Source organism: Cavia porcellus, unplaced genomic scaffold, assembly GCF_034190915.1.
Source record: "Cavia porcellus strain 051 isolate PalLab524CR breed Dunkin Hartley unplaced genomic scaffold, mCavPor4.1 scaffold_136, whole genome shotgun sequence".
NCBI lineage: Eukaryota > Metazoa > Chordata > Mammalia > Rodentia > Caviidae > Cavia > Cavia porcellus.
In genome coordinates, this window is record NW_026947619.1 from 77,521 (window position 1) to 103,488 (window position 25,968).

At 40.3% G+C, this 25,968-nt stretch overlaps 1 long non-coding RNA gene across 1 annotated transcript in view; it reads left to right on the forward strand.

Moving 5' to 3' along the window:
- Positions 1-25,968, forward strand: part of LOC134475148 (uncharacterized) — a 166,057-nt gene that overhangs the window by 57,584 nt on the left and 82,505 nt on the right. Inside the window, exons 6-8 of the long non-coding RNA XR_010046110.1 lie at positions 3,123-3,298; positions 5,657-5,724; positions 24,131-24,306. This is a non-coding gene — a long non-coding RNA (uncharacterized LOC134475148). The remainder of the gene's footprint in view (positions 1-3,122; positions 3,299-5,656; positions 5,725-24,130; positions 24,307-25,968) is intronic.

Genomic DNA, 25,968 nt, shown 5'->3' on the forward strand with positions numbered 1-25,968 from the left:
TTATTTGAGCTAATGGTTTTTTAAGGGTTCAGTTTTGTTTGGGGGAATAAGTAAAGGAGGTGTATGGTGCAGAGTCAGCTTTGGGATTGGAATGAGGGCTAGCTTAGGCCCACGTTTAGGGCTACAGTAAGTGCTAAAGGTATTAAATATAGTGTTAGGGGCAGTGGTTAGTGGTTAGGATTAGATTTCAAAAACAGAGTTCGGGTTCAGATTAGGAATTAGGGCAGGTTTTAGTGATTAGTCTTGGGGATCAGTGTGAGTTTCCAGTTGGGAGTTAAGGTTAGGGTTACATTTATGATTAATACTGCAGGATACAGGTCCAGTTGGGATAATATCAGTGTCAGAGCTGGGGTCATATTTAGGGTTCAAGTTAGGGTTAAGGTAAAGTTTAGTGTTTAGGTTTTGACATTGGTTGAGTTTAATCTGTGTTTATAGAAGCAGAGTTAGGGATAGGATGAATGGTGGAGGACTATGGTTAGTTTTCATCTCTTTTGTTTTAGAGTGAGGGGTGGGATTAGGAATCAGAGTGGGTGATGTTGTCAGTGTTATTGTAGGGTATTGTCAGTGTTAGGGTAGGGGAGCATGAGTAATAGGTTTGGGGTTACTGCTCATTTATGCTTAGCTCATTGCTTAGTTTTAGTGTTATAGTCAGAGTCTTAGGGTTATAAAGTTAGGGTTAGTGTTATGTTAGAGTTAGGATTATTTTCTAATAGGATGAATCTTTGGGGAGGGTTAGTTCCTGATAATTGTTGGGTTATATATAGGGGTCGGTGTACTGGGAAGATGAGGTTTATGCAGAAAAAGAACAGATGTGAAAAACAACAACAACAACAAAATGAAACCATAAAAACAAAGAATTTTCCTGGATGTAAAGGATGTAGCATTCAGTTAAGGACATTATCCAACTGGATAGAAGAGCCATTCCAAGCCAAGTACTTTCTAAAAGAGATGAACTTCATATGTACATGAAAATTTAAAAACAGTAAATCAATGTGGAAACATTCCAAAAAGGAGTAAGAATCACAATGCAAATAAATACCATAATTAGAAGTGCTGTAACGGCTGTATTGATATCAGTTGAAACAGAGTTAAAGAGAAAGACTGTGAGCATACGAAGTATTACATTTAGTAAAGAAGATCCACAGATATCAGTGGGTAAGATGTGCCACTTGATTCGAGGAAAAATGTGATATCATGTAGGAGAGCAACTCAATAAATGAAAAGCCTTTTTGGTAGCTAGATATTATTATGGAAAATGTCCTACATCTGTACTCCTGAGATAATATTGAAGCCTGCACAAATATTTTAGGAAAATATTCTTTTTGTCCTGTATGTTTTAAGAGTACTTTTGTACTGTATATAAAGGAAGCTCTAGAGGCAGAAATAGTTTACAGAATGAAAAGTACCATAATAATTTAAAGATGAAACGAGCAAAACTCTGAAAATTTAAACCTTTTTCAGAAATACACATTTGCAAAAAAATGAGGTATGAGCAGCAGTGTGCAGAAAATGGTAGTGGTGAGCTTTTCTGTTGTGTCTTCTAGGACTTGGGCAGTAAGGAAGGTGCTATTGTTAAGTGACTCAGAGAAGCAGATATCAAGGAAAACAGTAAAACATGAGTAAGCACAAGGTTTCCCATAGCAGGAGGAGAGAGCCCCCCACCTGCTGGAGAATCCAACCCTTTCAGTTGGTTCAATTTTATGAGTGGAATGAGGTTTTGGGAAAGTTATTTTCCACTTAGATCAAACCTTGAAAACTGCTAAGATGTAGTCTTAAAAATCTGTGAGAATTTAAAGAATGTGATGGATGCCTGTGCTTTAGAGGACATAATGAAATGGGAACTAATTCACCCCCGTGACCATCTCAGTGATGGCATCAGGAATTTGAGCACATTATCATTGGTATCCAAACCATATAGCATGATTTATTTGTTACACATTGCAGAACCTGGAATCAGGTAGCAGTGAGCCTGTGGAAAACCATCTGAGTTTACCTGATCATGGTTTTCCTTTAGATAAGGTGATGTTTGTTTAAGCCATTCAGATACAGTGATATTATCTATGATTGCAACTATGGGAGTGTCATGGTAGGGAAGTGAAATGTTCCATAAAACTAAAGGTTTTGTTGAGAGTCGATGGGGTTTTTGGAAAATGATCAGATAATCAAGGCAGCAAGAATAGGTGGATGTCATTATAGGCAGGTGATGGATAAAGGCAATAGCCTTATTGGGTCATGGGGGTGAACATGAGGCATATATGTGTTCCCCGAATTTTTCCTGTCTGACTCCTGGACTCTTCTTTGGTGCCTGGTTGCCATGCTGAGACACTTTCCTCTTCCTGGCCTTTTCTGCTCTTTCTGACTTCCTGCAGGTCTAAAGTGAGAAAAGGTAGGCCATGGACTGCAACCTGTGGATTGTGAACCAAAATAAGCTTTTTGTCTTTCAAATTGTTTATGTCAGGTTCTCACACAACTAGTGACATTTTAAAATCTAAGGAAATTTTATGCAATTTGTACTTGTGAAAAATAATAGCATTTTATTTTTTAACTTGAATTAGAAATATTATTACAGATATTTAATAGAGTGACACTCTATTTATATTTAGATTAATCTATCTTTTATTCATGTTAGCATTAAATTGTGTTTATACCTTTGAAAATGACTGTATGCATGTTTTTCAATGAATTCTAGTTTTATGCAGCTCACTCAGTTTTCTCATATAAGACATAACTATCACATGTAATTCTTGTTGATTTATGTTTTCATCAGTAAAATATTCTATAAATATGCAGAAATTTTTGCAAATCTTTCTAACATACTACCCAATATCTTATTTTTTCATTTTGTTTTGACCTTTTTGTTAATTCATTTAGCAATAAAATATTCTCTCATTTGGATGAATGCATAATAAACCTGTTAGAAGTTTTTATAATAGGGTTAGTTCTTCTTTAGTTCATCCATGTGTATACAGATCTGGGTTTGGGTTACTACTGAGGGCAGTAAATCGGTGTCACTGGAAACATTTAAATCAGAGCTAAACAACCAGGCCATTGGGATTTTATATGTAGAAGTAAATGAGGATTTTGTTCAGGGAGATTCTCAAAGATCCTTCTCCTGCCCACAGTTCTGGTGAATGTGATGGCTGTGTGGCTTCTCCAGGTGTCCATGCACTGTAGAAGAAGAGCTGAGCTTCCTAGGAATGCTGCGTTCCGCTTCTCCAAAGACCCCACTGTTCTGCTGTCATTCATCATATGCTATCAGGTGTTGGTTGGAGCTGGTTGGGCATTTATCCAGGTATTGGTGAGTAAGAGTGGTTTTGAGTGCTCCTTCTACTTGTGTAAAACATATAAACATAAATGTAGATCATGTAAACAATTAATTATCATATGTCAGGAGAGAGAAGAAAATGAATGACTCAGAGATCTCAAAGTGTAATACATTTTATGCACCAGTAGAAGATGTAAAACGTTCATTGCAGAGGGGCAGAAATATAAGAATAGGGAATGAAAAAGTAATTTTTAAAAGACCAAGGATAACTCAGCATTTATTATATTGTATAATTCATCTAGTTATTTAAATGCATTACATAAATTCATTCTCTCAGCAACTCTGAAAAGCCGCTATGCATCATTAACTCTTTCTTACATCTGAAAACAACACTGGATATGTAGTAAGTTCCATGAAGTCAACAGCCATTGAGTAGCAGACCTGGGTCTGACTTACAGGGTCCATTTCACTTTGTTGCCTTCTGCATATATTTGATTTGGTAAAAGGAAATTCAAATTTCATGCAATTTTCTTTTTCCCATTCTGTCTGTTATGGCCAGGGAAATAGCCTTTTAGTTTCTCTGATCTTTGAAGGCTTGGAAGTGAACAATGTAGATATTTCTTAGGTAATTCTGTTGCATAACTGAGCAGCTATAGCTCAACTCAGTCCACAATTAAGAGTCATGGATCCACTAGGGAGGGAAAGAGAAAGCACTGTACAACTCAGGGGTTACACAGCAGGAGCATATGTGTGTGTCTTTTCATTGGTTGGATGAATATGTACTGAATTGCACGAGTGAGTGTAATCAGTGTAAACAAACAAAGTCAAACCCAGACAAAACAAAACGCAAGGAAACAGCATCTGCTCCCTAAACTTCCAGAGAGAAAAGGTGCATCTGCCTAAATTGGTTTATTGCTTGTTTTTTTCTTAGGGTTGCAGCCATTTGTCAAAGATATTCCCCTAAATCCAGGGATTTAAAAGTGGTGAAAGTCTTGTATCTTGGTTTGAATTTCCACATAGAATATAATCAATCACAGCAAAGAATGGGATCCCAGTAATACAAAACTTATCCCAGGAGTTTATTAAATACTTATATTAGCTACTGTTCAGTTCTTTCTCCTGCTGTGAATGTGCAGATCATTTCATACATTAGGGCAATCAGGAAACAGAATGAAGATAATTGCAGGGGGAAAATTATTGGAAGAATTTATTTCTGATAAAGAAATTATATCCATAATACACAAAGAAATTTAAAAACTCAATAATAAGAAAAGAAATCATGAAATCAAAATCCATTCTTTTTTTTTTTTGGTACTGTGATTAAACTCATGCCTGCATGCTTGCAAGGGCAGGCACTTATGCCATTGAGCTAAGTCCTAGGCCCGAAACCATGCAATCAAGAACAGGTTTGAGATATGTGGTGAAGGAGGTGTATGAGCACCAAGTAGATGCATTAAAGTTTCAGATGAACGTATACTCATAACTTCAAAGATATTCAATGCTTATCTCATGGCACTGATGCATTGCAGATTATCTCTAACCTCCTGGGAAAAACGATTTCATTTCCACAGTACATCACTCACTAAGGCCCTGCGATGAAATCCAAAGTCAGGGTTTGAGTAAGAGAAAAAAGAAAAAAACCTTAATATTTGCAGTTTTGTGTAGCTAATGTTCTTCCTGGCTGACATCTGAAGAAACGGCAGAATGTTGAGAAAGTGTGTAGGAACAATTGTGTGTAACAGAGTTATTTAACGGGGCCAGCAAAATATTTTTTTGGTGGAAATAAAAACATAAGAAAGCATTGCAGGTTTCTGTGGCTTGAGTTTTCAAGTCTATACGGAAGGAATAGGAGAGCCAGAGCATGTTTGACAGTGACAGAGAAATAGCATGCAGCTACTGACAAGCAAAAGAAAAACACACACACACATGATTTTCAGTTTGCAGTTGCCAGCGATGGATGAAGTGAGTGTTAAATGTCCATGAATCAAGGGATAAATTGCTGGTAAAAGGAACAGGAGAATGATGCACAGCTCAGGATTCTCTTTGAATCCCTCAGTCTGAATACAGTAACTTCCCTGATACTCTTTATGGTGAAATCTCAGAGAACAAAATGGAAGATAGCCAAAACTTACAGTTTATCCTTTTATCAAATTGTGATGACCACCGTGATCGTCAAGGGTATGAACAATGTCCATGTGTATTTGTGTGTGTACGGTGTGTGTGTGTGTGTGTGTGTGTGTGTGTGTGTGCGCAGGGTGTGTGTACATGTGTGTATTCTAGCACATGGATTTTATGAAATTCCTTTCCTCTTCATAAAATAGAATGAACCAAATGTTGAACGTGGCAAACATTTATCTTCTAGTGTTAGACTCCTGCTTGTCCTTCCTTCAGGTTATCTTCACCGTCAGGAGAAGGAACACACAGGCACAACTAGGAGACCCATGTCTACCTCTGCAAATGTAAGTTCAGTATTTTTTCTGCTTTGTGTTTGCCAGAAGACAGTTGGTGCTTACTTCCTATGCATGACTTTCTTTCCTTGTGACTGGGACAAAGCAGTTGACAGCAGAGAAGTGGTAAAGTTTGCTATGTTTCACAGTGTCAGTCCCTGGTGAGCTGGTTGCAAGCTAGAAACAGGGTAATGGAGGGCATCGTGGAAGAAAGGCTGCTCTCCTCATGAAGACCAGGAAGCAGGGGGAGAAGGGAGGAGCCAGAGAGAGACATCCATTCCCCCAGGTTCATGGGCCCAGTGGTCAGGCTCCTAGCTATAAGTATCTCTGTGATTTCCTCACATTCTAAAAGCCCAGCCTATAAGTGTAAGAGATGTTAAGAGGGTATTCCAGATCTCAACCATTATTATTCAAAGATTAACTAAAGTACAGGTTACATAGATGAAGTGACCATATTTGTGTGAATTTACTAGACTGTGTTAATTTGATACATGCATGTGGATAGCTATTAACTCAGCTGTGATAGCATATATATCAAAATACACCTTTATCATTCCTTTGCAGTATATAACTTGTAATCTCTTTCACTGTTTGATAAATGATATGGAATATGTGAAAAATAGTACTCAATTCCAATATTTGAACATTTTATTATTCTAATTTTATTGATTGAATTTATTTTTGTCTCTACTGCTAATTTTACTAGCTCCCTTTCTTAAATTCCGTGTGCTTCACAGTGCTAAAATACAATTCCATTTACTCTGAGGGTGTCACTTTACTTTTCACTTTTGTATTTTAGTTGGTTTTCTCTTATTCTTTCATATTGCATCAGTAAAGTGAGTTTTCCCCTTTAATAGGTGAATGCAATATGATTTTCTGAATTATTTTTAAAATATATATTAGGTAACATTATTATACATCTGAAATGTTAATTTCATATTCTACTCTGGCCTATTCCACTTCTCATCACTTCTCATTTTTATTCTCTGTGTCATTAATCTAGCGCATCCAGTATGTCCTATGATTCTGATACTATAACTTGTGATTCATCTTAAATTGAGAATTTCAGTTGAATTTTTTTCAGTTGTATTTCTAATAAGTCTATTTGTGCATTGACTTCTAGGAATTCTTAGTTTATTTTCCCTAATTCTCTTTTTCTACTGCAGCAGTGTATCATATGTTGCATAATGATTTCCTCTTGGAATCATTCAGTTCTCTATTGTATCTTATTTGACCTCATTAAATAATAAATTATTTGATTAATTCAGCTCCTTATTTGTATCATCTTTAATGTAATTGATTGTTTTCAGTATTCTGGTTTCAAATTCTTTGATATTTCAATTGTGATATCAGTAGAATTGGTTTTAGAGAACTGCAAATATTGGGAATCTGTTTTCTTGGCTTTCTGATGAATCTAGTGTGTGTGAGTTTATGTGTCTGTGAGAGACAGACAGAGAGAGAGACAGAGAGACAGAGAGAGAGACAGAGAGACAGAGACAGAGACAGAGACAGAGAAAGAATGTGTGTGAGTGTAATATGTTGAAGTTTGAGGATCACTGGGGTTGGAGAGTGAAAGACCTATTGTGCATAAACCTTTTGAGGAAGTGCCTTATTCATTGTGATGTTTCTTAGGCTGTCAGGGTCCCAGCAGGAAACAATGCAGTCAACCCTTTGTTCTCCAATTTGGCACTAGATTGAGCTCTTAGCACTGTTTCTGAGGACAGAGTAACCACCAAGTATATCGGTATCTGAAAAATAATCCATAAATTCACGTGTAATTTAAAACTTCTTTGAACTATTCTCCAAGTGTTTCATTCCTCAGGAACTGACAGAGGAAGTAATAATTTGGGACCTACTAGGGGAGCAGTAGGCTTTAATGAGAATATTCTTGTATAACAGAAATGAGGGATGGAGTATGTGAGAGACTATGAAAAGAGAAGGAACAAACAAGGGAAGTGAATTTGAATGAAATGTGAGAAAAACATAATGAGATTATCCCAGTGAATGAGCAAGCAGGTGCATGTGTCTGACAGGCTGGCAGGCAGAGGAAAGGGGTCTGTAGGCAGACAAAGGCCTCTTCAGGCTTCCTGGCTAATCCTGACAGGAGCCAGGTAAAGCTTTATTGGAGGGAACATTAAGAGTAAGGCGGGGCTGAAATACAGAGCAGTAGTTAGAGTCAAACTTGGGCAGATGCAGAAACCAGGCAGCCTGCCACTGAGAGAGCTCACCTTACTCTGAAAGCCTTCTCTTGTCACCGTCAAATACATATGAGAATAAATAATGTAATCATGTTGTTCAACTACATGCACTCTTGTTAGTGTTTATCTAACAGCATCATCAGCCATTTGAATAAGAGTTATAGTTGATATAGTAAACACCATTCATGAATATGTGAGCATTTACCCTAGGTATAGGAAGTTATGAAAAGTACTCCGTATAATACTGGAAATACACTCGCATGCACACACACACACACACACACACACACACACACACACACACACACGTATCCACACAGAAAATGTGATACTTAGAATCCTGCAAGAGGATCAGCAATCCTACAAGTGGTACTTCAGATTAGGAAGTAATTGTGAACTTGAAAAAGAAACAACAAACCGCTAATGAGAAATAACATTAAGAAAAAGGAATGAACAGAAGTCTAGAGTAACTTCAGGACACTATGAAGTAATCTGAGAAAACTGAGCCATCAACAGTTAATACTGATTTCGCAATAAGAAACTGAAGAAGCCATTGGCTATGCAGTTCAAAGCATCCTGGGAAGGACAACTCTAGAAGAGTCCTCAGTATGTGCACAGAAGGAATACTAAATGCAAAAATTTTAAATTCAGTGTGAAAACACTGCATAATAATAACTTTAAAGTACTAAAGAAAACTTATACTATTGCAATTATAACTTTCAGCCACATATAATAATAACATTTATGAGAAAATAAAGAATTGGGGAAGATTGATTTATATTATGCAAAGTTTCTCATGCAGGAGGTTGTTCAATAAGGGTTGACCTATATAGTCCATGTTTACTGTTTTCCATCACCTGAGTTCAATCTCCAACACCAAAAGAGAAGTTATTTCATATATCATTATGAATACATGAAATTATTTCATATATTAAAGTGACCTTAATATATCATGAATTTTAAAATAAAAGGTCATTACTGCATGAAAAAAGCAAATATATCAAGAATAAAGATATCACCAAATCTTCAAAAAACTTAAAATGGAAAGTAAAATATAGTTTCCTGTTAATGAGTTTGATGATGAAAAAGCAAAATTCTTTAAAGGTACATTAGAAAAAGAGAGATAATAAGAGTAATTGCCTACTTCATAAGTGCAGTAATTTTATGAGAATTATTCATAGGAATGAAATATTAGTAGTAGTTTTTCCTTTGTAAAGCAAATTCTCACCTACCCTTCCCACTGGAATGATGGACAACAGATTGCATGCACTCTCTTTTCATGTGAAAGATGCTAATAAGAGTATTTAAGAAGAAAAAGATAGGGCATCCTGGGCACTGAATTACTTGCCCAAAGCAGGCAAATTGAAAATAACCTGAGCAATAGGATAAGTATGAAGCAGCAGGAAAACCAGCGACAGCCATCAACGCTGTTTTATGTCAGACGAGTCTATTTCTGAAAATTATATTGTGCTAGGAAAGCTGTTTGCTGGTGTGATTAGCCTGCCTGTAATCAGGCACCATCTGATAAGTGTTCTCTCCACTGACCTCTGTTTTAGTAAATGTAACGGCAGTATTACTTTCTACTCATTAATTATTCGGATGCAAAAACGTGTTCATAATTTGTTGCACAGCATTGTAGTTTTTTAAAAATCATATTGTATTTCATAGCACATTGACCTTACACCAAGAGAGACAGCATGATATCTTCAATTATTTCAGAAATAATTTCCATTTTGTGATATGTGTAGTGATATAAGAAATGAGTGGGCAAAAGGAAATAGTTCAGATGTTCCTTCTAGCCAGTAGATTGTATTATGCTTACTTTCTAACATGATATAAATGCTTTGTACCCTGTGTAATAAAGGACATAACATATACCTAATTTATTTAGAATTATAAAGTTTCCTGAATTTATATATTATTTGCAATATCAGATTCTATTGATGTGTTTCATACCCAAAACCAACAGCAAACTTCCAAACTCATACACATACATAAAAATGAATGTAAGAGTGCTGGGGTGTAGCTCAGGGGCACAAGTGCCTGCCTGTCAAGTGTGAGCTCTTGAGTTTGATTTCCAGTACCAAAAAAAAAAAAATCATGTAAGGAAGAAATCACATGTAGTAAACATAACTGAAAAAAGACAACAGCATGTAAATGTATGAAACTGAAGACTTTTATGTTTTGAGAGATGAGCCCGAACATTTTAAATAATACATACATACATATTAAATTATTAATTAAATTGCAAAGAAAAACAACTAGAAATATGTACAAAGATAGCATTCATAAAATGTAGATACAAACAAATAATAAATGATAATTTTCTATAACATTCATGTAGAACAGTGTGTGATTTTGTCACTAACTCAGAAATATGAGCAATAAAATAGAATGTAAAATATACAAATGAATTCATCAAAAGTTTTGAATTAGTAAAAGACTGATAAACGTCAGTCCAAATAGAGTTTTTGTATTTTACTTTGGATATGCAAAGTACAAATATAAAGTGTATTCAATATTAAGACATACTAGCTTCCTAAACTTAACAGTTTAATTTAATTTAATATTTAACTAATATTTAACTAATTTAATATTTAACTTTATTTAGAATGCAAAGTGGATAACTTCTTATCTTTTTTAAAACTTTGTAGGTTTTGTGTTTATACATTAACAAAACAGTGCTATTGCCCTACACGTTTGACATCAATCTTCTGCCATATTCTGTCATTCCAAAGTGTGGGTGAGGTGATCACTCAAAGCGAGAGACCTGCTCCTGTCCACACTCTGGCAGGAGCTCATATGCAGATCTCATGGAGTGCTGAGGCCACCTGCACATGCTGGTCTGGGCAGTCAGTTGCCTCTAAGATTTATGATTGTTTCTTGGCAGTGAGTGTGTTGCTGGCATGCTTGGATCGGGGTTCCCGAAGAAGGGACACCTTGTAGCTGCAGGACAGAGAGGCATTTTTTAGTCTCCCAAGAGCCCTGCCTTGAGTCTGCCCAGCAATGCCTGCCCAGCAGCCCAAGTCCTGTTATCACAGGCAGCAGTCACCAAGCAGCATGGTCTGTGGACAGCAGTGGCGCCATGGGCCTGGGCTGTCTGCAGCAGTCCAGGAAGGAGAACCCCCAACCCTGGGCTTTCCCACAATAGCTGGCTGGTCCTCACCTTTCATTGTCAGTCAGCCACTTTTTTGAGTTAAACCAGTTTTGAAAATTTTCCTTTGGCTTGAAGTTGTATTTTCTGGCTGCTACCTGGCAAAGTTGAATCTCCTGAAGGACTGTCATTTCCTGGGGCAAGAGGGGCAGGCAGCATACTGAGAGGGCTTGCACTGGCAATGAGGTGGGGGCCTTGCCCAGAGAAGGGAGAGTTAAGGACTGGTCTACAGGGCTTTCTGTTTAGTAGTCCCCTCTGCTTCTCTATCTCTTCCAAACCCAAGCTGTTGTGAGTTGGGTTGAAACAGCCCCATGTCCAGGTAGTTACACATGTTTCCAGTGTCTTAGGCACATACTCCATCAGGATGGTTTTCATCTTTTCTGTGCAAAAACCCCTCCTACTAAAACCAAGATGCAGAGGGCTGGGGCTAAAGAGTGTTCAGCCCATGGGGTCTCTGAATTCTGCCTCCCTCCCTCCAGGAACTGTAGGACACAGTGGCTTACTTTCTTTTTTTTCTCAAAGTTCATCAAATTATCCTGCAAAAAAGATAGCAGATATTCATGAGAAGGACTGGAACGTGAATAGCCCATCCCTACCTGTGGCCATTGTGCATTGTGCCTAGGCCCATGGGGGTCAAGAGTGCATAGAAATGGATGAGGACCCAGGTCAGGTTTGGGCTCTGGAGAGGACATACATGAGAGCTGAGGCTGAGGGACTTAAACCCAAAAACCTGTTGAGAGCAGACTGGAAAACTAGGGCCTAAGAAAGGAAAGAATACTAGCCATATGGACTTTGGGGAACCTATATCTCTACCCTCCCTTGCTCATCAGCTGAGGGAGAGACTGAGTTCAGCTCAGCCAAGGCCCTATGCAGCTTTGTGGCAGGGCAGCTTCAGGGTTTGGATAAGAGAGACTCAGGGTCATTTCAGAGGGTCCTTCACTCATGGGCATGATGGACTTGGTGCCAACAGCACACAGGGCCAGGTGTAAGGATCTGACAAGAGTAGGTTAGCTGGGGACTAAGGGTTAATGCCAGGAGCCTTTTGTTTCAAGTCCAATGATCCTGTTCCCACACTTGATACCCCAAGGATCACTCACATCCACATACTCCTCCATCGCAGTGTCCAGCATCACCAAGTCAGTCAGGAATGTGCCAAGGAAGGGGACCAGGCCCTGTGCCATTGGGAGGTAGTGATGATGAGTCCCCACTCCCAGGTCCCACTCGAGGCCTATAAGGTCCCCTGACATTTGATGCACCTCTCTCCTGTCCCTCTCTGGGACACTCACCTACTTTCCTTCAATTCTCTCACTTCTGACTCTTTTCTTATGACATTAAATATCCCTAATAACCTCCATGGCAATTGTTTTTCTTCTTGGATACCAAAACTAGGGTGTTTGCAAAAGACATATTCTGAAGCCTTTTGTAGTTTTGACCTTGGGACAGGGCCTTACTAAAGCACTGAGTTGCCAGGCTGGGCTTGAAGATGTGATCCTTCTACCCCATCTTCCCAGAGTGCCATGAATAACGTCACAGCCCACCATGCATAGATTAAGTGGTAAAAATTGACTTGTATCCCATGGGCCCATATCTGCTCTAAGCAAAGACCCTCTGGGGCTTGGCTCAGGCTGGATGGTCTGGAGGGTCTCCTGCCCTGAGAGCCCTCACACCCACCCTAGCACAGCTCACTCACCTTCTTCTTCTTCCACTGCCTCATCTGGGCTCTCTGAGGGTTGGTCTCCAGGGTGGCCTTCTTGGAGAGCCCCACCTGCCAGGGTCAGGCAGGGTTAGTGACATTTTTCTCTCCTTACAGCCCTGTCCCTCCAAGCAATGCCCTACAGGCCAGTCTCCGGTCAGCTGGTAAAACATCTGTTACCCTCTCAGTCTACTTCTAGATTCAATCCCAGCTTCCATGACTGCTTGGAAAGTCACCCTGGGCATGTGGCCTGGAAATTCTAAACCTGCTCCCCCGTCTCAACATACACCTGCCTCATAGCCTCTCAAAGCACTCAGCTTGTATAATTATCATTGCTCTTAATGTCACCTTTCTGAGGAGGATCCAGGAGGAAGCACATGAACTTGCACTCATTGCCACAGTGTGCTCCCTGCACTAAGCTCTCAAGTTTCCTCTCTCCAAATGAGGAGTCAGGTTCAAGCAGGCCAGTGACTTTCCCAGGACACTATGAGGGCAGCCAGCTGTTCCTGCCAGCTCAAATAAAATCTCAGCTGCTTTTACCATATATTCCAGCAGCACCCCTAATCACCATCCTATCCTCTGAGCTCCTGGAGTGTGTCCAGGTACCCTGCCATGCCCATGCAGAGTGGAAGAGTCAGTGACCTATCATGTGTGAGAAACTCCTTCCTGGCCCAGGCCCCTCAACCTATGGACAAACAGCTAGATCAGAGGTGACATCCAACTTCATCTGGTCCTAGGAATCTGCCAAGGGAGATCTTCTGACACGGTCTCTGAACATCCATTTAGAATGTGGTCTCCTCAAGTGTCATCTATGAAGGACAGGGCAAGGAATTCCCTGGGAAGTGGAGTCTGAGCTCTGCTCACTAAGGATCCGCTATTGAATATGTGAGACCTCAAGTTATTTCTCAGTCATCAGGAGTCAGTGCTGCTGCCAGCTGGGCTCTGAAGTAGAAATCTGAAGACCCATCAGTTCAGGCACAGGGGCAGAGAGAGAAACTACAGCACACCCATGAATCAGTCCCAGCTGCACCCAGTGGGACATGAGCTAAGCTTCCCTTTGTCCACTCATTTCCTAGCATGGCAGCCAGCGACTTGCTGATTCTACCAGTCCACCAACCCTTCCTGCTCACTTAGCCTTTCTGAGAGCCCAGAAGCTTACCAAAACTAGAATTTCATGTGCCCAAAGCCTCCAGCCTCACCAAGGACAAATCGAGCTGCCTTCCTGTGATTCCCAAAGATACAACTGGAATTTCTCAAATTATCAATGAGGAAAAGACAAAGAAATGATAAAACAAATGAGAAATCCATATCTGCCCCCGAACCTCTTCCAAAATTGCTCCTTTCTCTCTTTGAAATGCTTTTAGCCCAGATCCCCTTCTCTACCTTAAGAAGCAGATTCCTGTTCTCTGCAGTGTCTTTTGTGCACAGGTCTGTGAAAAGTTTTGATGTTTTCCTGTTTGAGAGAGAAACCATAAGGAGGAACTGCAGAATAACAGCAGGCATGTGAGTTCAAATTCTTTTCACTTGAGAACCAAAGGAAACCAACTACCTGGATGTGCATTTCTAACTAAGTTAATATAAAACCTATGCAAGCCCAAGGACTGGGATAGGAGCTCTCATTTGATCATCCTGTCCCTCACATTTTAGCTGACCATAGAGTTGTCTGTTTTGACAGTTATGGTTTCAACTGGACAAAGAGTTCAACTGCTGCTTAGTGATCACTTGAAGAAAGACTTTTTATGAACAATTGTGCATTACATTAAGGAACTTGAATCCTGAGAAGGAAACCCTAGCATCAAAGCAGAGAGGGTTAGATATCCCACTTACAAGGTGACTCCTACCCTTAGTGCCCCAGATCTTTCCAGGGCCATGCAGAGGGCAGAAGGTAGATCTAGTCTACCGTATCTGTCACTTATCTACTGCGGTTTCCTTATGAAGATTGGCAGACCCACCTGGACACTTCTCCCCACGTCTCGCTCAAACGATGTATGGGTGCAGTCTGCAGAGCAGAGATGATGGCATGCAGTGAGGAGAAGTTCCTCAGTTTCAGACACTCCTAGGAAGGCAAACAACACAGTCATTTCATGTGGGCTTGGGGCAGCTGGAGATCAGCCTGTTGCAGTTTCAGCTGTGTCAGATGGTTTAACCCTTCTCAGTGAGACGATGCCCAGGGTTCCCCACAAGCAACTAACTGAGTGCCAGAATGAAAGTCACTAGGGCTCAAGTTACATAACTGTCATTGGTAACAATTTTAGTGAAAGTCAAAGAAGAAGCTGAGATAGGATGATCACACCCTTCATGCCACATGACATGTGAGTCTAGATCAGGCAGGACCCATGTCAGGCAGGACCAAAGGATTGTACATCTCAGAAAAATCTTTTAAACCTAAGATCTGTTGAATGAGGGGCAGATCGTAGATCTCCAGAGAAATTGTCAGTGCCCTGTCACAGCTTACCCTGGCCACCTTTATCCAGTGCTCCACGGTTTTGGCTCTGTCTGTGGCCCGCATGCCAGGGACACCAAGGCAGGTGGTGATGACACAGTTGGCCACCTGGTTAAACTGGGCGATGGTGGCCCGAACGGTGGGTGCCAGGTGTTCATTTCCCTTTTTATTTCGCTGTGTCCAGATGGAGCCCAGGCAGTCACAGGGCACTACCTTCTTGAACAGCTCCTGTGGACAAATGTCACATGGGCCTAGTCAACCCCAGCTAGAGTTGGCAGTTTCAGCTGGTGACAGGCAGGTGGCTGAGGTCTGAGTTAGACATCATGAGCTCGAGATAAGGACAGAGTTTTGTTCTCTCCCCACTTTTGGAGGCCAACTGAGGAAGACCCAGGACCCAGCAATGATGCGAAAATGAGTTCGAATTCCTCCTTGACCATCCTCAAATTTCCAGCAATAGAAGGTTGTCAGTCCTGTTAGTTCTGAGATTATTTTTTCTTTTCCTAAACTCGTCTGCCCTCTGCTCCTATGTTCACTTGAATGCAAATTTCCTGTGACAACTATGACTAGAGGATGTGTCTGGCTGTCTGATGTAGAAGGTAGTGTACTTCAAATGCCTGCCAAGTGGTAATTGTGGCCATGTGTTCTGGGAAGATGGCTATGTGATGCATACCCCTACGTACATCTGTGTGAACACCCTATTTTGTCATGAGGGCCTGATCTCTGTCCTGCTTCCATTTTTCCAGTCTTAGTTGGACTTCACAATCACTTTGTGAAGCTGCTGTCCTCAGGGCCTCATCTCCATTGCCTTCATCCACATGAGGACAGGGGTAGCTTAGGGGCTAAGGATCAGTAAGGCGTCACAGAACATAGGACATGGAACTGTGGTCTCTCATCGATCCATGTAATCTGGTCAAGGAAAGGTTTGACTGAGATGAGCATGCAGGAGAAGAGGCTGCCCCTACCCTGCCCACTGAGCTCAGCTGCTCACCGCATCCATCCGCGTCAGTTGTTGAGCTACTTTCTTAGGAGAGAGGGCTAAGAGCACCTCCTGCATGGACCCGTCCTCCATTTCAGAAGACAGGCAGGAGGGCTCTACAGCTGGCTTCTGTTGCTCTGCTCTCTCCAGCAGAGGCTTTGACTCTACTGCTGGCTCTGTCTGCAAAGCAGGTTCATGTCGCGGGTGACATGGAGCAGGAGCTAGAAGGGGGAAAGCTTAGCAAGTTAGTCACCTATCAAATGCATAAAAGACACAGCTACTCTTTTGGGAATTCCAATGCCCAGTTGAAACCCATTTACAGTCTTCCAGACTGTGTTGTTTGTGCCTCACCATCTGTTAAAGCAGGCTCCAGGTGTGCTCCACGTGACTTTGCCTGCATGCAGACCTCTGAAACTGTGAGTTTCGGAATGTACGGTGGATGGTACCATTCGGGCCAGTTTTCAAACATGGAAGAAATTGTGCTGGGGAGAAATGAATGAGCAGGAGTCAGAGGCTCAGAGTTGCCTGTTACCCTGTCTCTCCAAGACAAGCTTGTGTTTTGCCTGGTCCTGTCTCTCTGCCTTGAGGAAAGCCCAACCCACCCCCCAGCCCCCTGTGAATGTCCTAGCATTGCTGAGTCTGCCTACAAAGGCAAATTCTAATCCTATGAGTCTCTACTTCATTACAATCATTCTTTCCGAAAGAAACAGTTGCAAAATTCCATGGATTTGATCTCCCAGGTTTGGGCTTCAAGCAAATTTGACAGCAGTCTGTGCATCCCAACTCCAGCCTGGCCCCTGGTTGCTCTGAGTAGGGATGGACATGTTGACATGGCGATCCAGCAGAAATGAAAGCTGCTTTACTCAAGATGAGCCTCCTAGGTACTGGCATTGAAGCTCATTCTCCACTCTCCTATTAAAGGACTCTAACAATTCCACCTACAGCACTATCTGACTCTTACTTCTGACAAGAAAAACCCAAAACCATGTCTCTACCATAGAATCAAAAAATATACCAGGGACTAGGGATTTAGCTCAGCCGCATAAGCGCCTGCCTTGCAAGTAGGCAGTCGTGAGTTCGATCTCAGGTACCGATAAAAAGGAAAAAGACCAATATATATATATATATATATATATATATATATATATATATATATATATACCAGCACCAGGATTCTGTCACTGTCTCTATTACCAAAGTCCTCATATCCATCACTCATTTCTCACCACTCCCTCTGTTCTGAAATTCTTCCCAGTCCTGAGCTGTGTGTTGCAGCCTCTATATTATTGTGTGCAAACAGTAGAATTTGAGCTCAGCAATGGTTTTCTTGGATCCCAGCATTATGCTCTGTGTGCAGAAATGTCACTGGGTAATGTAACTGTTATATAGATGCAGGTTGAGTGAACGAAATCGCTATGTAACTTCTTTTGTATCAGTCATGCTTGGAGGCTCCCCTTTCTGCACCCAGTGGTCCCTTGTTTATTGTGTATCAGGAGAAACACAAGCTAGAAAAAGCCATAAATGTACTTCAGACGTGGAAATCCTGCCTGCTGTTACAAGTTTTTATGCATATTAATGGACATGGGATATGAGGCAGAGAACCTCTTCTCTGGAGACACAGAAAAATACAAACATGAATGAGGACAGCTTGTCCAGCACCCTTTCAGCAGGCCAAGGTAGACGGCACTGGCCTAACACATATTATGGTATGTATCCATACAAAAACCCTGTGAGGTTTGCTCCTTTCCTTTCCTAGTTTTCAGAGGAGCATAGAGAGGAGAGCTGCAGTTGCATTCCCGAAACAGTATGTGATGGTGTGTGTACTGTGCCTTGGCGGGTGCACTCACCTCCCGAAGAGCTTGTGCACAGAGTATGGAACGATGTCAAAGTCCCAGGAGGAGCAAAGAAAGTTGGTAAAGTATGAAATGGGTCTAATTAGGCTTGATGGTACCAAAAACCCAACCAACTTCTCCCATTGTTCTGACTGGAGAGTCTGCGCCCTGCAGGTCACTGCTTCCTTCAAAGTAGACTCAATGTTACCCTGGAGAAAACAAGGAGAAACATATAGCCAGGAGCAACAGCATGAGTCACCAGAAGATTGGGATCCAGAGTTCGGACAAGAAAGACTCAAACATTTATGTTTGTGAATGCAGCGGTGGTGGCGTGGGTGTGTGTTTCCATAGTGAAAACGATTCAAATATTTTCACTCAAAATTCAGAGTTAGGACCAGGGAATGCTAAACAAGTTGTGTCTTTAAGGTAGTCTCTGCTGTGGTTCAGCAGCCCCGGCCTTTATTGATAACTTACATGAAGAGCGTTGTCCAAAATATCCCTACTGTGGAGAGGAGAAAGTAAAAGGTTCTGTATGACAAGTGACTGTTGAGTGGCACACGTGTCAGGACTGAGAATCACCCATAGTGAGTAATGTGTAGACTTCCTCCTAAAATACTTGGAATGTGGGCTGCTGTTGATATAGACTGGAAGGTTCTGGAGTAACCAACTTCCCTCCACATTGATAAGGATAGTGCATGGGACAAAATTCTGGAAAAACTTTTTAACTGAAGCAGTACAGCTGGTTTGCCCTAGATTAGTTTAAGGGGAGCCCTGAGGATCAGTACTGCAACCTTATTTCCCTTCAAAGACACAGAGATTTTGAGATGCAGGGTGGCCTCTGAAGAAACCTTTCTGGGAAGCACTTTGACATGCAGTTTCTGGAACTGTTGTTAAAACTGCCACTTGTGTCATTGTATGTGACAGTGCTGGACACTAAACACCACCTACTAGGACACACAGAGTCACGTCCTGCTCACTGCACATGATTGAGAAGTGCCATCTGGTCCACTCATGGTAAAAAATTAGCTTCTGCCAGAATTTACCTTTCTTAATGGAATATTGTGCAGCCATGGGAGGCCACATCTGATATCTGCTATGGCTACAGGCATAGGTTTTTATTTTCTTTTTTTGGTACTGGGAATTGAGTGACATGTTCTTGATGTGACACTATTGAGAAATGTGCAGAGCAGCTTAGCAAAGTTTATATTTTTGTGAGTGTACATAACTCATTTGTTTGTGGAACCCTCCTGGTAAGAGTTTGGATGTGTAGAAGGCCCAGAAAGGTATTGGAGTTGATTGCACATGGGATACTTGGAGCAGTTAAGTAAACACTACATCAAACCAAGTTGTCCATATCTTGATTTAGAGGGAAATGATTCAGAACATACTTGCTCTGATTCTACAAATGCATGATATGAAACTTTATACCTATTTAAGTGAACAAGGGTTATAAGGAAGACCAGATTCCTTTGGCAATGGGACTACAGGTCATTTCTATGGTCAAGCCCTAAGCCATGACCCGGGGAAGTTATCTTTCTTTGATCTTAGTCCTGGTCAGCATGAGTTCTCACCTGTACAGACCCTTGTGTGCTCACTTGCACCCTAGACCAGCACTGGCCACTGTTGGAGTTTTCATGCTCCTGCTCTGGGTTGATGGAGACCGAGTTGCCACATGGTGTGCTGATGATCTGCACAGAGCTCTGCCAAGAGAGTACCTGACATTTGAGCCACAAGTTATCATTCACTCCTCCTGGCCATCCCCACACAGCGCCCTCATAGAAAAATCTCTCCACGTTAGGCGGCATAGGGCGGTATATGTATAATCTTGAGACAGAGAGGTGCGAGAGGACAGCTTGAATCAGTTGATTAACCTCCCATCAGATAAACTGATCCCCAATAATCCCGTAACTATAGACCTTCGATGCCTGTCATACTTCCAACCATGAAGTAGGAAATAGGAAGTGGACAGGTCAAAGTTGGGACACTTTAAATCTCCCCCTGTTTGGGTCAACCCCTGCACATCCCCCCAAATCCATTGGTGAATGACTGCCCTTAAGAGGCTGGCATTGGCATGGGGTTATCTCTCTTACTTGTCGGCTCCTCCTGAACATTAGCTTGAAACATCCACAGTGAGGTGGGAACCAAGATCTGAAAAGGCTCTGGTTCCTGTGCCTTTTGCGGCTAGAACTTTGGAAACCAGGAAAACAGCAAAAGCTCATCTTCTACTCTTGAATGTCTCCCTCCAAGTGATCAGGGCAGGAGATAGATTCAAAAGTGTGGAGGCTTGGTTACCAGAGTTCCAAGCCTTGTTGGGTTCTATCACCGAGGTCATGAGGTCATTTCTTCAAAATTCCATTACAGTTAGGATGAGGAAGGGGATGAATGTTAGGGTGAGGGAACAAGATGGCGTTTGGGTTGAGGTTTGTTGGGATGTAGTGGAGGTTTAACATGAGATTTGCACTGTGTTATGGCTGAGAATGAGAGATGAAGTGTTAGAAATTAGGTTCCAGGTTTTTGAAAAGTATTTCCTTCTTAGTACATCCTTGCAGTAGCTGTAGTTACACACAGTGGGGAGTAGGTGCACATTCACCGTAGAGTTGTTTTGTAATCCCCTTCCCTCTTCCTCTTCTAAATCCCTTTTGCTTGATTTCATTAATGTTATTAAACTCATCTCATGCATAAAACACACAGTGCTCACATTCACTTAGCAGATTAAATTCCTGCACATGGCATATCTTTATTCTCTTTATTTTCCGTTATGTGTAGATAGTACATTTTCTTTACACAGTCACCAGTGGATACACAGATGGCTTCCTTGATTTTGCTCTTAAGACCATGCTGCTATAAACCTTGGCTCTTTCTGTTACTCAGGATTTGGGTAGGGATTAGCATTGTAATTGAGTTTAGGGTTTGGGTTTAGGGAGATAAAGATCTAAGGGGGATGTGGGACATTTTCTTGTTATTGAGAATAAATAAGCAACAGTCCCAATTTATGAGGAGATGTTTATTTGAGCTAATGGTTTTTTAAGGGTTCAGTTTTGTTTGGGGGAATAAGTAAAGGAGGTGTATGGTGCAGAGTCAGCTTTGGGATTGGAATGAGGGCTAGCTTAGGCCCACGTTTAGGGCTACAGTAAGTGCTAAAGGTATTAAATATAGTGTTAGGGGCAGTGGTTAGTGGTTAGGATTAGATTTCAAAAACAGAGTTCGGGTTCAGATTAGGAATTAGGGCAGGTTTTAGTGATTAGTCTTGGGGATCAGTGTGAGTTTCCAGTTGGGAGTTAAGGTTAGGGTTACATTTATGATTAATACTGCAGGATACAGGTCCAGTTGGGATAATATCAGTGTCAGAGCTGGGGTCATATTTAGGGTTCAAGTTAGGGTTAAGGTAAAGTTTAGTGTTTAGGTTTTGACATTGGTTGAGTTTAATCTGTGTTTATAGAAGCAGAGTTAGGGATAGGATGAATGGTGGAGGACTATGGTTAGTTTTCATCTCTTTTGTTTTAGAGTGAGGGGTGGGATTAGGAATCAGAGTGGGTGATGTTGTCAGTGTTATTGTAGGGTATTGTCAGTGTTAGGGTAGGGGAGCATGAGTAATAGGTTTGGGGTTACTGCTCATTTATGCTTAGCTCATTGCTTAGTTTTAGTGTTATAGTCAGAGTCTTAGGGTTATAAAGTTAGGGTTAGTGTTATGTTAGAGTTAGGATTATTTTCTAATAGGATGAATCTTTGGGGAGGGTTAGTTCCTGATAATTGTTGGGTTATATATAGGGGTCGGTGTACTGGGAAGATGAGGTTTATGCAGAAAAAGAACAGATGTGAAAAACAACAACAACAACAAAATGAAACCATAAAAACAAAGAATTTTCCTGGATGTAAAGGATGTAGCATTCAGTTAAGGACATTATCCAACTGGATAGAAGAGCCATTCCAAGCCAAGTACTTTCTAAAAGAGATGAACTTCATATGTACATGAAAATTTAAAAACAGTAAATCAATGTGGAAACATTCCAAAAAGGAGTAAGAATCACAATGCAAATACCATAATTAGAAGTGCTGTAACGGCTGTATTGATATCAGTTGAAACAGAGTTAAAGAGAAAGACTGTGAGCATACGAAGTATTACATTTAGTAAAGAAGATCCACAGATATCAGTGGGTAAGATGTGCCACTTGATTCGAGGAAAAATGTGATATCATGTAGGAGAGCAACTCAATAAATGAAAAGCCTTTTTGGTAGCTAGATATTATTATGGAAAATGTCCTACATCTGTACTCCTGAGATAATATTGAAGCCTGCACAAATATTTTAGGAAAATATTCTTTTTGTCCTGTATGTTTTAAGAGTACTTTTGTACTGTATATAAAGGAAGCTCTAGAGGCAGAAATAGTTTACAGAATGAAAAGTACCATAATAATTTAAAGATGAAACGAGCAAAACTCTGAAAATTTAAACCTTTTTCAGAAATACACATTTGCAAAAAAATGAGGTATGAGCAGCAGTGTGCAGAAAATGGTAGTGGTGAGCTTTTCTGTTGTGTCTTCTAGGACTTGGGCAGTAAGGAAGGTGCTATTGTTAAGTGACTCAGAGAAGCAGATATCAAGGAAAACAGTAAAACATGAGTAAGCACAAGGTTTCCCATAGCAGGAGGAGAGAGCCCCCCACCTGCTGGAGAATCCAACCCTTTCAGTTGGTTCAATTTTATGAGTGGAATGAGGTTTTGGGAAAGTTATTTTCCACTTAGATCAAACCTTGAAAACTGCTAAGATGTAGTCTTAAAAATCTGTGAGAATTTAAAGAATGTGATGGATGCCTGTGCTTTAGAGGACATAATGAAATGGGAACTAATTCACCCCCGTGACCATCTCAGTGATGGCATCAGGAATTTGAGCACATTATCATTGGTATCCAAACCATATAGCATGATTTATTTGTTACACATTGCAGAACCTGCAATCAGGTAGCAGTGAGCCTGTGGAAAACCATCTGAGTTTACCTGATCATGGTTTTCCTTTAGATAAGGTGATGTTTGTTTAAGCCATTCAGATACAGTGATATTATCTATGATTGCAACTATGGGAGTGTCATGGTAGGGAAGTGAAATGTTCCATAAAACTAAAGGTTTTGTTGAGAGTCGATGGGGTTTTTGGAAAATGATCAGATAATCAAGGCAGCAAGAATAGGTGGATGTCATTATAGGCAGGTGATGGATAAAGGCAATAGCCTTATTGGGTCATGGGGGTGAACATGAGGCATATATGTGTTCCCCGAATTTTTCCTGTCTGACTCCTGGACTCTTCTTTGGTGCCTGGTTGCCATGCTGAGACACTTTCCTCTTCCTGGCCTTTTCTGCTCTTTCTGACTTCCTGCAGGTCTAAAGTGAGAAAAGGTAGGCCATGGACTGCAACCTGTGGATTGTGAACCAAAATAAGCTTTTTGTCTTTCAAATTGTTTATGTCAGGTTCTCACACAACTAGTGACATTTTAAAATCTAAGGAAATTTTATGCAATTTGTACTTGTGAAAAATAATAGCATTTTATTTTTTAACTTGAATTAGAAATATTATTACAGATATTTAATAGAGTGACACTCTATTTATATTTAGATTAATCTATCTTTTATTCATGTTAGCATTAAATTGTGTTTATACCTTTGAAAATGACTGTATGCATGTTTTTCAATGAATTCTAGTTTTATGCAGCTCACTCAGTTTTCTCATATAAGACATAACTATCACATGTAATTCTTGTTGATTTATGTTTTCATCAGTAAAATATTCTATAAATATGCAGAAATTTTTGCAAATCTTTCTAACATACTACCCAATATCTTATTTTTTCATTTTGTTTTGACCTTTTTGTTAATTCATTTAGCAATAAAATATTCTCTCATTTGGATGAATGCATAATAAACCTGTTAGAAGTTTTTATAATAGGGTTAGTTCTTCTTTAGTTCATCCATGTGTATACAGATCTGGGTTTGGGTTACTACTGAGGGCAGTAAATCGGTGTCACTGGAAACATTTAAATCAGAGCTAAACAACCAGGCCATTGGGATTTTATATGTAGAAGTAAATGAGGATTTTGTTCAGGGAGATTCTCAAAGATCCTTCTCCTGCCCACAGTTCTGGTGAATGTGATGGCTGTGTGGCTTCTCCAGGTGTCCATGCACTGTAGAAGAAGAGCTGAGCTTCCTAGGAATGCTGCGTTCCGCTTCTCCAAAGACCCCACTGTTCTGCTGTCATTCATCATATGCTATCAGGTGTTGGTTGGAGCTGGTTGGGCATTTATCCAGGTATTGGTGAGTAAGAGTGGTTTTGAGTGCTCCTTCTACTTGTGTAAAACATATAAACATAAATGTAGATCATGTAAACAATTAATTATCATATGTCAGGAGAGAGAAGAAAATGAATGACTCAGAGATCTCAAAGTGTAATACATTTTATGCACCAGTAGAAGATGTAAAACGTTCATTGCAGAGGGGCAGAAATATAAGAATAGGGAATGAAAAAGTAATTTTTAAAAGACCAAGGATAACTCAGCATTTATTATATTGTATAATTCATCTAGTTATTTAAATGCATTACATAAATTCATTCTCTCAGCAACTCTGAAAAGCCGCTATGCATCATTAACTCTTTCTTACATCTGAAAACAACACTGGATATGTAGTAAGTTCCATGAAGTCAACAGCCATTGAGTAGCAGACCTGGGTCTGACTTACAGGGTCCATTTCACTTTGTTGCCTTCTGCATATATTTGATTTGGTAAAAGGAAATTCAAATTTCATGCAATTTTCTTTTTCCCATTCTGTCTGTTATGGCCAGGGAAATAGCCTTTTAGTTTCTCTGATCTTTGAAGGCTTGGAAGTGAACAATGTAGATATTTCTTAGGTAATTCTGTTGCATAACTGAGCAGCTATAGCTCAACTCAGTCCACAATTAAGAGTCATGGATCCACTAGGGAGGGAAAGAGAAAGCACTGTACAACTCAGGGGTTACACAACAGGAGCATATGTGTGTGTCTTTTCATTGGTTGGATGAATATGTACTGAATTGCACGAGTGAGTGTAATCAGTGTAAACAAACAAAGTCAAACCCAGACAAAACAAAACGCAAGGAAACAGCATCTGCTCCCTAAACTTCCAGAGAGAAAAGGTGCATCTGCCTAAATTGGTTTATTGCTTGTTTTTTTCTTAGGGTTGCAGCCATTTGTCAAAGATATTCCCCTAAATCCAGGGATTTAAAAGTGGTGAAAGTCTTGTATCTTGGTTTGAATTTCCACATAGAATATAATCAATCACAGCAAAGAATGGGATCCCAGTAATACAAAACTTATCCCAGGAGTTTATTAAATACTTATATTAGCTACTGTTCAGTTCTTTCTCCTGCTGTGAATGTGCAGATCATTTCATACATTAGGGCAATCAGGAAACAGAATGAAGATAATTGCAGGGGGAAAATTATTGGAAGAATTTATTTCTGATAAAGAAATTATATCCATAATACACAAAGAAATTTAAAAACTCAATAATAAGAAAAGAAATCATGAAATCAAAATCCATTCTTTTTTTTTTTTGGTACTGTGATTAAACTCATGCCTGCATGCTTGCAAGGGCAGGCACTTATGCCATTGAGCTAAGTCCTAGGCCCGAAACCATGCAATCAAGAACAGGTTTGAGATATGTGGTGAAGGAGGTGTATGAGCACCAAGTAGATGCATTAAAGTTTCAGATGAACGTATACTCATAACTTCAAAGATATTCAATGCTTATCTCATGGCACTGATGCATTGCAGATTATCTCTAACCTCCTGGGAAAAACGATTTCATTTCCACAGTACATCACTCACTAAGGCCCTGCGATGAAATCCAAAGTCAGGGTTTGAGTAAGAGAAAAAAGAAAAAAACCTTAATATTTGCAGTTTTGTGTAGCTAATGTTCTTCCTGGCTGACATCTGAAGA